The sequence below is a fragment of the Heterodontus francisci genome, chromosome 35 (assembly GCF_036365525.1).
Source record: "Heterodontus francisci isolate sHetFra1 chromosome 35, sHetFra1.hap1, whole genome shotgun sequence".
NCBI classification, from domain to species: Eukaryota; Metazoa; Chordata; class Chondrichthyes; order Heterodontiformes; family Heterodontidae; genus Heterodontus; species Heterodontus francisci.
This window is the reverse complement of record NC_090405.1, coordinates 27,415,549-27,430,344: the sequence shown is the minus strand read 5'-3', so window position 1 is coordinate 27,430,344 and position 14,796 is coordinate 27,415,549. Positions and strand designations below refer to the sequence as shown.

Below are 14,796 nucleotides of genomic sequence, written 5' to 3'. Positions count from 1 at the left end.
TGATTTTCAATAGCAGAATCTTCCCGTTCCGTCTCCCTTACCGTGTCCACAAACAGCCGGAGAAAGGCCTCTTCCTTCCTGCACTTACTCTGTTCCGTGAGCAGATTCTCATTGAGAAGTGGCGCTCAGATCACCGGAGGAAAAAAAAACTGAATTCAAACTGTCTCAATGAAAAACAGACCAGAATTGACCCAGATACTGTCATTATTAAATTAATTCATCAGCACCGAAACACTTATCATGAATGCATCAGGAGGGTCTCCGAATTTATGAAATTGAAGGTGGCGGCATTTATTAAATTGTTGATTGAAACCCTGTAGTTCAGTTCTTCATTTAACTGGGGGTGGGTGGGTACAGGGGGATGTGTGAGCAGAGAAACAGAGCGCAATCCAGAGAGGGAACGGAAAACACACCAGGACAGATGTGAAACAGGTCAATCCACTGTGACAATAACTCCATCACTGACTCCATCCTGACAGTAACCAGCCCTTTCACAGAGACTGTGGGTGGCTCCGAAAAGAACCTTTGGGTTATTGGATGACATTTTGGCCAATTTACTGTTTCTGAGAGCTCTGAGTGCTGGTTTTCTTGGGCAGCAGCACGGCCTGGATATTAGGCAGCACCCTGCCCTGAGCGATGGTCACTACTCCCAGCAGCTTGTTGAGCTCCTCGTCGTTGCGGACGGCCAGCTGCAGGTGTCTGGGGATGATGCGGCTCTTCTTGTTGTCCCGGGCCGCATTACCAGCCAGCTCGAGGATTTCAGCGGTCAGATACTCGAGCACAGCAGCCAGATAGACCGGGGCTCCGGCACCCACACGCTCAGCATAGTTACCCTTTCTCAGGAGCCTGTGAACACGGCCCACCGGGAACTGCAGCCTGGGAGGAGCGAGACTTGGCCTTGAACCGAGCTTTCCCGCTGCTTTTACCTCTTCCAGACTTTTTTTTAATTTCCAGAATATACTTTATTCATCAAAATCTGTAAAAAAAATACATTACCAAACAGTTTCAAACAGCATCAAGTCAAAAAATACAAACAGTGTAAAGGAGGTCAGTTTGCTTCAATACAGGAATGAGTTGCCTCACAACCCTTCCATTTCATTTGTCATGCCAGATACATTTTTAAATTTTACAGCACACGAAATTTTCCCGATAAAGTTCAAGGGGTTTTTCATGGATCCAGCCCCTCCATTCAGCTTGATGGGGGGACCTTACACAGTGGTCTTTCCCCATTGAGCCTTTGCTGCGGCTGCCCCAAGCTTTAGTGCGTCCCTCAGCACGTAGTCCTGGACCTTGGAATGTGCCAGTCTGCAACATTCGGTCATGGACAACTCTTTGCTCTGGAAGAACAGCAAGTTTCAGGCGGACCAAAGGGCGTCTTTCACCAAACTGATAGTCCTCCAGCAGCAGTTGATGTTTATCTCGGTGTGCGTCCCTGGGAACAGCCCGTAGAGCACAGACTCCTGTGTTACAGAGCTGATTGGGATGAACCAAAAACCACTGCACCTCTTTCCACACCTGCTTTGCAAAGACACATTCCAGAAGGAGGTGGGCAACCGTCTCTTCCCCACCACAGCCACCTCGAGGGCATTGTGCGGAGGGTTGAGACTTTGGGTGTGCAGGAAGGATCTGATGGGGAGGGTTCTTCTCACCACCAGCTAAGCTACATCTTGGTGCTTGTTTGAAAGGTCTGGTGATGAGGCATTCTGCCAAATGACTTTGGCAGTCTGCTCAGGGAACCATCCGACTGGATCCACCATCTACTTTTCCTGCAGGGCCTTGAGGACATTCCGTACAGACCACTGCCTGATGGATTGGTGGTCAAAGGTGTTTTTCCGCAGAAACTTTCCCACGAAGGATAGGTGGTACAGCACGGTCCAACTGGATGGAGCATTCCGCGGCAATGTGACCAGGCCCATCCTTCACAACACTGGGACAGATAGAACCTCAGCATGTAGTGACACTTGGAGTTTGCGTACTGGAGGTCTACGCACAGCTTGATGCAGCCGCACATGAAGCTGGTCATCAGGATGAGGGCGACGTTGGGTACATTTTTCCCACCCTTATCCGGAGGTTTGAACATCGTGTCCCTCCGACCCAGTCTATTTTGGGTCCCCAGATGAAGCGGAAAATGGCTCGGGTGACCGCCACAGCGCAGGAGTGGGGTATGGGCCAGACCTGCACCACGTACAGAAACAATGTGAGCGCCTCACATCTGATAACCAGGTTCTTACCCACAATGGAGAGAGATCGCTGCTCCCACATGCTCAGTTAATGATATATCTTGGCTACTCGCTCCTTCCAGGTTTTGGTGCACGTCCCAGCCCTTCCGAATCATATCCCCAACACCTTCAGGTAGTCTGACCTTCTGGTGAAGGGGACAAAGGATCGGTCAGCCCAGTTCCCAAAGAACATGGCCTTGCTCTTGCCGTTGTTAACTTTGGCTCCCGAGGCCAGTTTGAACTGGTCGCAGATGCTCATCAGTCTGCGCACAGACAGCGGGTCCGAGCAGAAGACGGCGACGTCATCCATGTGTGAGAAAAGCTCGAGTAGACTATGCCAGAATTCCCCTGAATTTAGAAGAATGACAAGTAATCCTGCTGACAAATAAAAATCTTAAGCGGTTTGACAAAATCGATACAGGGAATCTGTTTCCTCTGGCTGGCAAACCGAGAAAAAAGGCTCATAGTCTCAGTGTGAAGGGCTCAGTCATTCAGGACTGAGAAGAGATTTCTTTTCACTCTAATGGTTGTTAATCTTTGGAATTCTCTTCCCCAGAGAGCTGTGGATGCTCAATCATTGCGTATATTCAAGAGAGAGATCAATAGGTTTTTGGACACTTAGGTGATCAAGGGATCTGTGCTAGTGTAGTGAGATGGAGTTGAGGTAGGAAATCAGCCGTGATCTTATTGAATGGCAGAGCTATTTCGAAGGGCCGAGTGGCCTAATCCTATTTCTTATGCAAAGTTCCATTCTGTAAGAAATGGGACCTTTAATAACTGGTTCTTCTCATAATAATGTAGAATGCTTAGAGAAATATATCATAGCGGCACAGTGGTGCAGTGGTTAGCACCGCAGCCTCACAGCTGCAGCGACCTGGGTTCGATTCTGGGTACTGCCTGTGTGGAGTTTGCAAGTTCTCCCTGCGACCATGTGGGTTTTCGCTGGGTGCTCCGGTTTCCTCCCACAGCCAAAGACTTGCAGGTTGATAGGTAAATTGACCATGATAAATTGCCCCTTGTATAGGTGTGGGGAGATGTGGTAGGAATATGGGATTAATGTTGGATTAGTATAAATGGGTGATCGATGGTCAGCACAGACTCAGTGGTCCGAAGGGCCTGTTTCAGTGCTGTATGTTGAAATAAATAAAATTAAAATAGCAGGCATAGCATGAGGCCACCCACAGAAAAGCTGTTTCTCTCTCTCTCTCCAAAGGGAGAGAGGAGCAGTTCTTCGTAGCCAGGGTCAGCACTGGTATAAATAAAGATAGGGGCTGAGGAGTATGCTGTTCCTGAGGTGGTCATATAGAAGCCACTGGGCACCATAGACATTCCTGAACTGATACAGGGAGTCTTCCAGCACTTTGTGTACCCTGTTATCAGTACAAGTGTCTAGTGAAAGCTAACAAATGGCCTCCAGTATAAAATGACCTTGAGCAAAAGTGATGGACAAAGTTGTTGTGGGCGGGGGGGGCGGGGGTGGCCACCCTGATACTTCAGTTACCTGTCCTGTATTCATTGGTTAGAAGTGTTGGCACAAGTGATTGACAGAGGGTACCAGTCCCTAGAAATAAAGTATATAAACAGGTGCTCGACAGGGAAATAGTCAGTCTTATTCAGACAGGAGAGCTTCCCAAAGCTCGGCTTCAGCTGAGTGTTAGACTTTGGCCTAACGCTTTGGTTGGCTGAAGAAGACTGAGGACACCAACACCAACACCTCGCCTGCTTCATCGACAGGGAGGCTGTCAACACTGTTCTTCCCCACTGTATGATCCGGATCGGTAATCCATTCAATCTGTTATGGGTCGTACGTCTAATTCATCTATTTAGCTTACGCATCATCATATTTAAACTGTTCATATTTAAGCTGATACTTCTTAATATTACATTAAACTGTTGCTTCTTAATAAACTATTTTAAAATCACATTATGAGCTCGGCCCCCTTCTTTGTGTATCTGTGAAGACCGAACCAAAATCTTACAATTCCTTCCCAGGGAATATTTCATTCTTCAAAAAGAGAAACTTGCTGGAAATCTGAATAACAGAAGATTCTGGAAACACTCAGCAGTTCCAGCAGTATCTGTGGAGAGAGGAAGGCAGGAGCAACGTTTCAGGTCTATAGAAGGGTCACAGAACTGGACCATTAACCTGAGCTTCTCTTCTCCACAGTTGTTTCTGGACTGGCTGAGTGTTTTCAGTATTTCAGATTTTTATTTGTATTTCATCCCTTTCCCTTTTGACTATTTGCTGTGAAACTTTCAGCGTTGTGCTCAGTTCTTTGTGTAGTTATGTTTTCTTTATTTGAAGTGATGTAAATCGTATCCTAAAAAATCAGACAGAAATACTGCTCAATGCAGTGTAAAATATAACAGGGCACATTTACAAATATCTAATTGAAGGCAACTTTTTAAAGTAAGAATCAATTACCTTTATTTTCAATAGAAAAATATAAAACAATATGAGTGTAGCACTTACAGACAAAATCTATTACCTCACATTACCTGCTTCTTTAACCTTGACAGACTGTGTAAATTTCTTCTCCTATGTTACAGTTCTCATTTCCAGTTAGCAAATGTCAGCAATCTGTGATACAGTGCAGTTTACAGATCAGACCGTCAGTCACAACATGCAATAATTGTTCAGCTTATGTTGGACAGGTGGAACTTAGAAATATTGGGAATGGAGACGAGCCAGAATTGCATTGAGTTTGTCCAAACATTAATTGTACCATTGTGCCACATCAGCCAGCCTGTTGTCCCAGACATGAGAATGCAAATTATTCTTTATATGCGGCTAACGGTCAGTCTTGGTTACTGAGTGGGAGTATGGGATTCATGCTGCAGTCAGTCATATTCTAGTCGTGTATGTGACAGTAGGATTCATACTGTGCTAATAGGTCTCTGTTGGTGCATGTGACTTTATGATCCATTCTGTATCTGTCAGTACTGTGTGATAGAGTGGACTCATTCTGTATCTCAGTCTCATGTATGGTATTTGAGTGTGTGATTCATTCTGTATCTTTAAGCTACTGGTACAGTATGTGAGTGTAGGAATATTGTTGTAATTCTCAGCCACTGTAACTTTTTGAATCTGGGACTCATTCAGTATCAGTCTCTGGTACTGTCTATGAGTGTGGGTTTCATTCAGTATCTGTCAATCTCTGGTACTGCCTGTGAGTGTGGGTTTAGTTCAGTATCTGTCAGTCTCTGGTACTGCCTGTGAATGTGGGTTTCATTCAGTATCTGTCAGTCTCTGGTACTATCTGTGAGTGTGGGTCTTGTTCAGTATCTGTCAATCTCTGGTACTGCCTGTGAGTGTGGGTTTTTTCAGTATCTGTCAGTCTCTGCGACAGCCTGTGAGTGTGGCTTTTGTTCAGTATCTGTAAGTCTCTGGGATTCTGTTTATGGGATATATTCCGTAACCATTAATCTCTGGGATGTTTTGCTGTTCTGAATTCATTTTACACAGAATTACATAGAATTTACAGCAAAGAGACAGGCTATTCTGTCCAAGATTTTGCATTTCCACATGAGCCTCCTCCAACTCTACTTCATCTAATCTGATCAGCAAATTCCTCAAATCTTTTCTGCCTCATATAATCATTTAACTTGCTGTTAAATGTAGCAATGTTCATTAACTCAACTGCTGCATGTGGTGGCATGTTACAGATTCTAACCACGGTCAAAGCAGGATGAAGAAGTTTCTACTGAATTATTTATTTGATTTATTACTGACTATTTCCTATTCACAACTTTTCCCACAAGTGTGAAAAATCTCTACCTCTACCCTATCAAATCCTTTCATAGCCAATGCTTCTATTAGCCTGAACACTGAGCCTCCTTCTTTCCAGAGAAAGGAGCCCAGGCCTATTCAATAATGTGGAACATGTAGTTCTGTTGCAGTAATGGAATAAATATTGTATCTCAGTCTGAAACTGTATGCGATTTTAGATTGGTATGTAATGTGGAGCTCAGGCTGCAATCAATAATTGAGACAGTATCTTTCACTCGAACACTATAGATTTTTGGAGTGCTATGTTATCTGTACTTCAGCCGGTTCCAATGGAATAGATAATGTTATCTCTAAGTCTGATAATGCTTGTTTATTAATTCACAGGACGTTAGTGTCACTGGCAAGGTCAGCATTTATTGACCATCCCTAATTGCACTTTCAATACAGCTGAGTGGTTTGCTGGGCCATTTCAGAGGACAGTTAAGATTCAATCACATTGCTGTGGGCCTGGAATCACTTATACTTCAGACTGGGTCAGAATGGCAGATTTCCTTCTCTCAAGGACATTCATGAATCTGATGGATTTTTTGACAGCAATCCAGTAGCTCCAGGGTCACCAGTGCTGAGACTAGATTTTTTTTATTCCAGATTTATTTAATTAACTGAATTTAAATTACCCAGCTGCTGTAGTGGAATTTAAACTCATGTCTCTGAATCATTAGTCGAGACTTCTGGATTAATCCTGTACCACAACCACTAAAACCTCCATACCTCTGTTGGATTAGATTTTTTACTGGTTTGTAATGTGGAGCTCAGTCTACACAAATGAAATTGATACTGTATTTCATTCTGATACTGTATATGTTTTTATGGCTGGTAAATAATGTGTAATTCAGTCTCCTGTATTTTTCAATTCTTCAGTTTGGGTGAGTTCTGTACTGACATCTAATTTCCACCACAGTTTACAATTTACAATCATTGCACAATCGGATACTGTGGGCTGGATTTTACAGACCCCCACCCGACATTGCCTTTCATGTGGGGAGGGGGCAGCAGAAAATGCCTCCGGGAGAGGCTGGGAGGATCCGACCCGCTGATATTGCTGGTGGTGGCGAGTCCTCATGGCGGCACCCCGCTTCCCGCCGCTCGGCGACCAGATCTCCATTTGCATATTCAAATATATGTAAATTAATGCACTAATTATATTTACGTACCCACCTGAGTTCCTGCTCCCATCTTCGGCCTGGTGGCTGGCACTCCTGCGCCTTCGGATCCCTGTCCCGGGAAATGAGGCACACACTCATGGGCAGGGGGAAGGAGGTAAGTTTCTTAGTGCAGGAGGGAGGGGGAACGTGGTCAAAGTAATATATTGGTGTAGGGGATGGTGGGAAGGGTTTGAGGTTAAAGTTTATGCACTTTGGGGGGGGAGGGGCGGAAGGTCAGGTGGACAAGATAAGTGTTTTTGGGGAGAGAGGGCAAGTCATTAATTTAATTGTTATTGGGGGTGGGAGAGAGGCAGAAGAAATGTCTTTGTTTATTTTTATGTCCTTGTGGTTTAAATATTTAAATTTAAAGGTAGGGCTCAAAGCCCTTTAAAAATGGTATCAGCACCTGCGCACAGGCAGCTGACACCATTGCCAGGGATGGTCAGCTCGCCCCTTACACGTGATCGGCGGGAGGTGGCCCACCCCGGCTATTTAAATGAGCCGCCACACTTAGGATCGCAGTGGATCCACGACGTGTGGCCCGCACGAGCAGACCACCATTGTTTTCACCGGCCATCGATTTCGGCAGCGGGCTTATAAAATTCAGCCCTGTGTGTGATTTTTGGACTGGCAATGTTTAGCTCAATCTGTACTAATGGAACTGATACTGTATTTCAGTTTGATATTGTATCTGTTTTTAGAATGGTATGTAATATTGAGAAATTTTTCATGGTGTGGGTGAGTTTTGAACTGGTATCTAATTTGTGTCTCAGGTTACGCGATTTTTCAGCCCTTTTAAATATTTTACTGTAATGAATGTTGAACTTGTATGTAACTTGTATCTCAGGGTACACTATTGGGATGGTTAATCATCTTTTATAATCAATAGGCGTGAGCTTTGGGTATGGTATTTAATTAAAAACTCAGGGTACATCATTAGGTCAGATTCTGTGCCATTCAGTCAATACTGTGTGCCAATTCTATCTGATATTTAATTGATAGCTAAGTCTGCATTATATTTAGATTGACACATTGCATTTCAATCTGCTAGTGGGTGCGATTTTGACCTGGGATTGATGTATCTGCCTGTCAGTGGTACTGAGTTGGGGTGAAACACAAACAATTTATTTCTCTCCCGCTTTGTTTGATTGTTGGATTGAAAATATGACTCTGGAACTCGGGATCAATGCGGGTCTGACTACTTCTGCATTCTGAGACAAGGGAACTGATGAACTATCTGTGCCTCTGTACTCTGAGTGATAATGTACCTACTGTGTGTGAGAGGAGTTGGCTGCACTGTTCCTTGTGCCTCGAGTGCAGCAACCATCACATTCATCACAATTGCTTCAAGTATTTGCCTGTATGAAGAAAAAATATATCTTATAACTCAAGAACAGGTGAGGTGCAAAATATCAAAGTGATCAATTTAATTTCTCAATTAATATTCATTAAGAACACCTGCAAATGAAAACCAGCATCAGTGACTGTCTCCACTGAAGTACTGAAGCTCCCAGCTCCTGCATCACAAGTGTTCTGGGCAGATCCATCCAGACAAAACACTGCATTGGGATCATCCCAACTGCTCTGTGCTCTACACATATTTCCAGCCATCCTGCTTCATATAAATGAATAACAGAAAAATAAAGCCCTATATGTATATTCCTCTATTCCTTTCACCCCATACATTTGTTAAGCTTCCCCTTAAGTGCACCGATACTATTCGCCTCAACCTCTCCCTGTGGTAGCATGTTCCAGATTCTAAGCACTCACTACATAAACACATTTTTCATTAATTCCTCATTTCTTTTATTAATGACAATTTTAAATTTCTGGCCCTTTTTTCCCACAAGTGGAAACATGTCTCTGTCTACCCTATCAAACCCCCTTCATTATTTCCTCATATTGCAATGTTTCTTTAAACCTGACAGACTTTGGGAGTTTCTGCCACTCTACTGAAATTCTTGCTTCCAGCCAGTAGATGTCACCTCACTCCAATACAGTGAAGTTTACAAATCTGCGAGGGATGCAACAGGAAATAATTGTTCACATTATCGTGAATGTGTGAGATTTAGAAATACTAGGAGTGGAGAAGAGCTATTAATGCATTTTATTTAACCAATCATTGGTTTTAATGTTGTCATAAATCTGTTGTCTTGCCTGTGAGACTGAAAATCATTTTTTTATCTGTCAGTCTCTGGTACTGACCCTCAGTGAAATTCATTACCTATCTGTCATTCACTGGTCCAGTGTGTGGGTGTGAGATTAACACTGTATTTGTCAGTTTCTGGTAATGCATGTGTGAGCAGTTTCTCGCAATGCATGTGTAATGCATGGAAGAGCAGACAGGGAGATGTTGCTGAGCACAGCGGGACTGATGGACTAAAGTGCATTTGTTTCAATGCGAGAAGTATAACAGGTAAGGCAGATGAACTTAGAGCTTGGATTAGTACTTGGAAATATGATGTTGTTGCTATAACAGAGACTTGGTTGAGGGAATGGCAGGATTGGCAGCTAAATGTTCCAGACTTTAGAAGCTTCAGGCGGCATAGAGGGGGATGTAAAAGGGGTGGGGGAGTTGCATTACTGGTTAAGGAGAATATCACAGCTGTACTGCGGGAGGACACCTCAGAGGGGTCATGCAGCGAGGCAATATGGGTGGAGCTCAGGAATAGGAAGGGTGCAGTCACGATGTTGGAGGTTTACTACAGGCCTCCCAACGGCCAGTGGGAGGTAGAGGAGCAGATATGTAGACAGATTTTGGAAAGATGTAAAGGTAACAGGGTTGTAGTGGTAGGTGATTTTAACTTCCCCAATATTGACTGGGACTCACTTAGTGCTAGGGGCTTGGATGGGTCGGAATTTGTCAGGAGCATCCAGGAGGGCTTCTTGAAACAGTATGTAGATAGTCCAACTAGGGATGGGGCCATTCTGGATCTGGTATTGGGGAATGAGCCCGGCCAGGTGGTCGAAGTTTCAGTGGGGGAGCATTTCGGGAGCTAAATGAGTACTTTGCATCAGTATTCACCAAGGAGAAGGACTTGGTGGATGATGAGCCTAGGGAAGGGAGTGTAGATAGTCTCAGTCATCTCATTATCAAAAAGGAGGAGGTGTTGGGTGTCTTGCAAAGCATTAAGGTAGATAGGTCCCCAGGGCCTGATGGGATCTACCCTAGAATACTGAGAGAGGCAAGGGAAGAAATTGCTGGGGCCTTGACCGAAATCTTTGCATCCTCATTGGCTACAGGTGAGGTCACAGAGGACTGGAGAATAGCCAATGTTGTTCCTTTGTTTAAGAAGGGTGGTAAGGATAATCCAAGAAATTATAGGCCGATGAGCCGTACGTCAGTGGTAGGGAAATTATTACAGAGGATTCTTCGGGACAGGATTTACTCCCATTTGGAAACAAACGAACTTATTAGCGAGAGACAGCATGGTTTTGTGAAGGGGAGGTCGTGTCTTACTAATTTGATTGAGTTTTTTGAGGAAGTGACGAAGATGATTGATGAGGGAAGGGCGGTGAATGTTGTCTATATGGACTTTAGTGAAGCCTTTGACAAGGTCCCGCATGGCAGACTGGTACAAAAGGTGAAGTCACACAGGATCAGAGGTGAGCTGGCAAGATGGATACAGAACTGGCTCAGTCACAGAAGACAGAGGGTAACAGTGGATGGGTGTTTTTCTGAATGGAGGGATGTGACTAGTGGTGTTCCGCAGGGATCAGTGCTGGGACGTTTGCTATTTGTAGCATATATAAATGATTTGGAGGAAAATGTAGCTGGTCTGATTAGTAAGTTTGCGGACGACACAAAGGTTGGTGGAGTTGCAGATAATGATGAGGATTGTGAGAGGATACAGCAGGATATAGATCGGTTGGAGACTTGGGCGGAGAAATGGCAGATGGAGTTTAATCCGGACAAATGTGAGGTAATGCATTTTGGAAGGTCTAATGCAGGTGGGAGGTATACAGTAAATGGCAGAACTCTTAGGAGTATTGACAGGCAGAGAGATCTGGGCGTACAGGTCCACAGGTCACTGAAAGTGGCAACGCAAGTGGATAAGGTAGTCAAGAAGGCATACGGCATGCTTGCCTTCATCGGTCGGGGCATAGAGTATAAAAATTGGCAAGTCATGTTGCAGCTGTACAGAACCTTAGTTAGGCCACACAAAGAATATTGCATGCAATTCTGGTCGCCACACAACCAGAAGGACGTGGAGGCTTTGGAGAGGGTACAGAGGAGGTTTACCACGATGTTGCCTGGTCTGGAGGGCATTAGCTATGAGGAGAGGTTGGAAAAACTCGGATTGTTTTCACTGGAACGACGGAGGTGGAGGGGCGACATGATAGAGGTTTACAAAGTTATGATCGGCATGGACAGAGTGGATAGTCAGAAGCTTTTTCCCAGGCTGGAAGAGTCAGTTACTAGGGGACATAGGTTTAAGGTGCGAGGGGCAAAGTTTAGAGGGGATGTGCGAGGCAAGTTTTTTACACAGAGGGTGGTGAGTGCCTGGAACTTGCTGCCAGGGGAGGTGGTGGAAGCAGATACGATAGCGACATTTCAGAGACATCTTGACAAATATATGAATAGGAAGGGAATAGAGGGTTATGGGCCCCGGAAGTGCAGAAGGTGTTAATTTAGGCAGGCATCAAGATCGGCGCAGGCTTGGAGGGCCGAATGGCCTGTTCCTGTGCTATACTGTTCTTTGTTCTTTGTTGAGTGTGGAAAGCACTTTGTATCTGTCAGAGCTGCTATACATGAGTGTGGGATTCATTCTGTGTCTGATACTTGGTGTGTTTGGTGGGGGGAGGAGTTTTCTTTCTGTAACTGTGGTCTCTCATTCTGTGTGTGAGTGTGGAATCTATTCAGTCTCTGTTTTTCTCTGACATTGTGCCTGAGTATGGGATTAATTCAGTGTTTGTGAGGTTGTGGTAGTGTCTGAATGTGGAATTCATTCTCTACCTGTCAATCTCTGGCACTGTATGTGAGTATGGGATTCATTCTGCAGCTGTCAATTTCTGGAACAGTATGTGAGTGTGTTTGTCAGTCTCTAACACTGTCAGTGAATGTGGTATTTCTTCTATATCTTTGAATCTTTGGTATTATGTCTGAGTGTGCGCATCTGTATGCCAGGCTCTGTTCCTGTGTGTCCATGATGGATTAATAAAAATATGAGTCTCTGATACTCTATGTGAGTATAAGTTTCATCCATCTGCCTTGGGCACTCTATAAAGATGTTGATATCCTTCCTTATCCATCACTCACTGAAACTAAATAGGATTAATTCTGTTTTAGTCAGTAACTGAAACTAAATGTCACTGGTAATTACTGAATGTCAGTTAGTCTCTGGTATTGCATCTGAATGCAGGTCTCACTCATTCGTGCCAGTGCCTGGTACTGTGTGTGAATATGATATTAATTCCATACCTGTTAACACCTGGAGTTGAATGAAAGTGTAAAATTCAGTTTGTATCTGTCAATCTCTGGTACTGTGTGTGAGTCATAGAGAGATACAGCACTGAAACAGGCCCTTCAGCCCACTGAGTCTGTGCTAACCATCAGCCACCCATTTATACTAATCCTACATTAATCCCATATTCCCTCCCACATCCCCACCTTCCCTCAATTCTCCTACCACCTACCTACCTACACTAGGGGCAATTTACAATGGCCAATTTACCTATCAACCTGTAAGTCGTTGGCTGTGGGAGGAAACTGGAGCACCCGGCGGAAAACCACAGTCACAGGGAGAACTTGCAAATTCCGCACAGGCAGTACCCAGAACCGAACCCAGGTCGCTGGAGCTGTGAGGCTGTGGTACTAACTGCTGCAACACTGTGCCACCCTTTGGGATACATCCTCTGTCTGCCATTCTCAGGTATGGTAAGCAACTGAAATTATTCTGCATCTCTCAGTGCCGAGGGCTGAATGAGAATAAATCCCACACTCACAATCACTCCATCTCTTGTATTCATTTAGACTCATTCTATACTTGTATAACATTGGTGCTGTGTGTGAGAGTGTGATTAATTCTGTATCTGTCAGTCTGAGGGTTGATATGTGAGTGTAGGATTCATTTTGTCTGTGTGAGACTCTGGTATTCTGTATGATTGCATTCTGTAAATCTTAGTCCCTGATTCTGTGCATAAGTGTGCAATTCATTCTGTCTCCATCAGTCTTTGTTTCTGATCATGTGATAGTGACTCCTTTGTAACACTCCGTCTGTAGCCATGTATGAATGTGGGATTCATTCAGTTGCTCTCAGTATCTGGTGTTCCATGTGAGTTTGGGATGCATTCTGTATCGGTCAGGTATGGTGTTGGAAAGGATGTGTTTCACACCTTAATGTTCCATAAATGTATTCTGACTTGTATCTAATTGAAAGGTGGATCAACTGAAGTTAATAGCTGTTGGTTTTAATCAGATATTGTGTGAGAGTTTTGGTCTAGTATTCAATCAGTATCACTGTGAACACAATTTGTGAATGGCAATATATTTTACAATCTGATTGATGGCCTGGTATGTGAGGTCAGCTTCATTCAACTCGTAGCAATGGAATTAATATTGCGTCTTCCAGTCTGACCCTTTGTCAGTTTTGTGGAGTGGTGTGTAACATGTAGCTCAGTCTGCAGTCTGGGTACATTATTGAGATTAATTCTGTACCTTGCAATCAGGTACTGTTTGTCTGTTCTATCGGACATTGAATTTGCAGTTAAGGCTGCTCTCTTATGAGAGTGACACAGTGCCTTGCAATCTGATAGTGGGTGTGATTTTGGACTGGGATTGATGTATCTACCTGTCAGTGGGACTGAGTTGGGGTGAAATGGAAACAACTTCAGTCTTTCCTGCTCTGTGTGACTGTTGGATTGAATGAATGTCTCTGGAACTTGAGATCAGTGCCAGTCTGACTACTTCTGTTGTTGGTGGAACTGATGTCTGCTCTCTGTGAGTGATACTGTACTTACTATGTGTGGATTTATTCCACTTCCTTCAAGTATTTGCCTGTAGGAAGAAAAGGTATTTATAATTGACTTTGTTGCAGTTAGATACAACTGAGAGGCTTGCTAGGCCATTTCACAGGGCATTTAAGAGTCAAATTCACTGCTGTGGGTCTGGAGTCACATGTAGGCCGGACCAAGTAAGGAGAGCAGATTTCCTTCCCAGAAGGAAAATAGTGAACCAGATGGGTTTTTACAACAACCAACAATGGTTTCATGGCCATCATAAAACGAGCTTCATTTAATTCCAGATTTATTAAATAAATTCAACATTTTGCCACGGTGGGATTTGAACCCATGTCCCCAGAACAAGGCCCTGGGTTTCTGGGGTATTCATCCAGTGACAATACCACTGCATCACTGCCTCCCCAATCAAAATCCTGGAACTCCCTTTCTAAGAGTATCTAACCCACATGGACTGCAGCTGTTCAAGAAGGCAGCTCACCACCACCTTCTCAAGGACAATTAGGGATGGGCAATAAATGTTGGCCCAGCCAGCGATTCCCACATCACATGAACGAATAAAAAAAATCAGGAAGAGGTGTGGTAGAAGATACAAATGTGACCAAAACAATGTTTCAATGAATAATCATTATGAACAATCACAAAGGAAACCCAGCAACAGAAACAGAGTCAGTGTCTGATTCCA

The 14,796-nt window shown here is 44.1% G+C and overlaps 1 long non-coding RNA gene across 1 annotated transcript in view; it reads right to left on the bottom strand.

Annotated features, from left to right (window-relative positions):
• Positions 1–800: 800 nt before the first annotated feature.
• Positions 801–14,796, bottom strand: part of LOC137350575 (uncharacterized) — a 32,601-nt gene continuing 18,605 nt past the window's right edge. The window contains exons 2-3 of the long non-coding RNA XR_010969459.1: positions 7,168–8,512; positions 801–976 (exon numbers count right to left, since the gene is read on the bottom strand). This is a non-coding gene — a long non-coding RNA (uncharacterized lncRNA). The remainder of the gene's footprint in view (positions 977–7,167; positions 8,513–14,796) is intronic.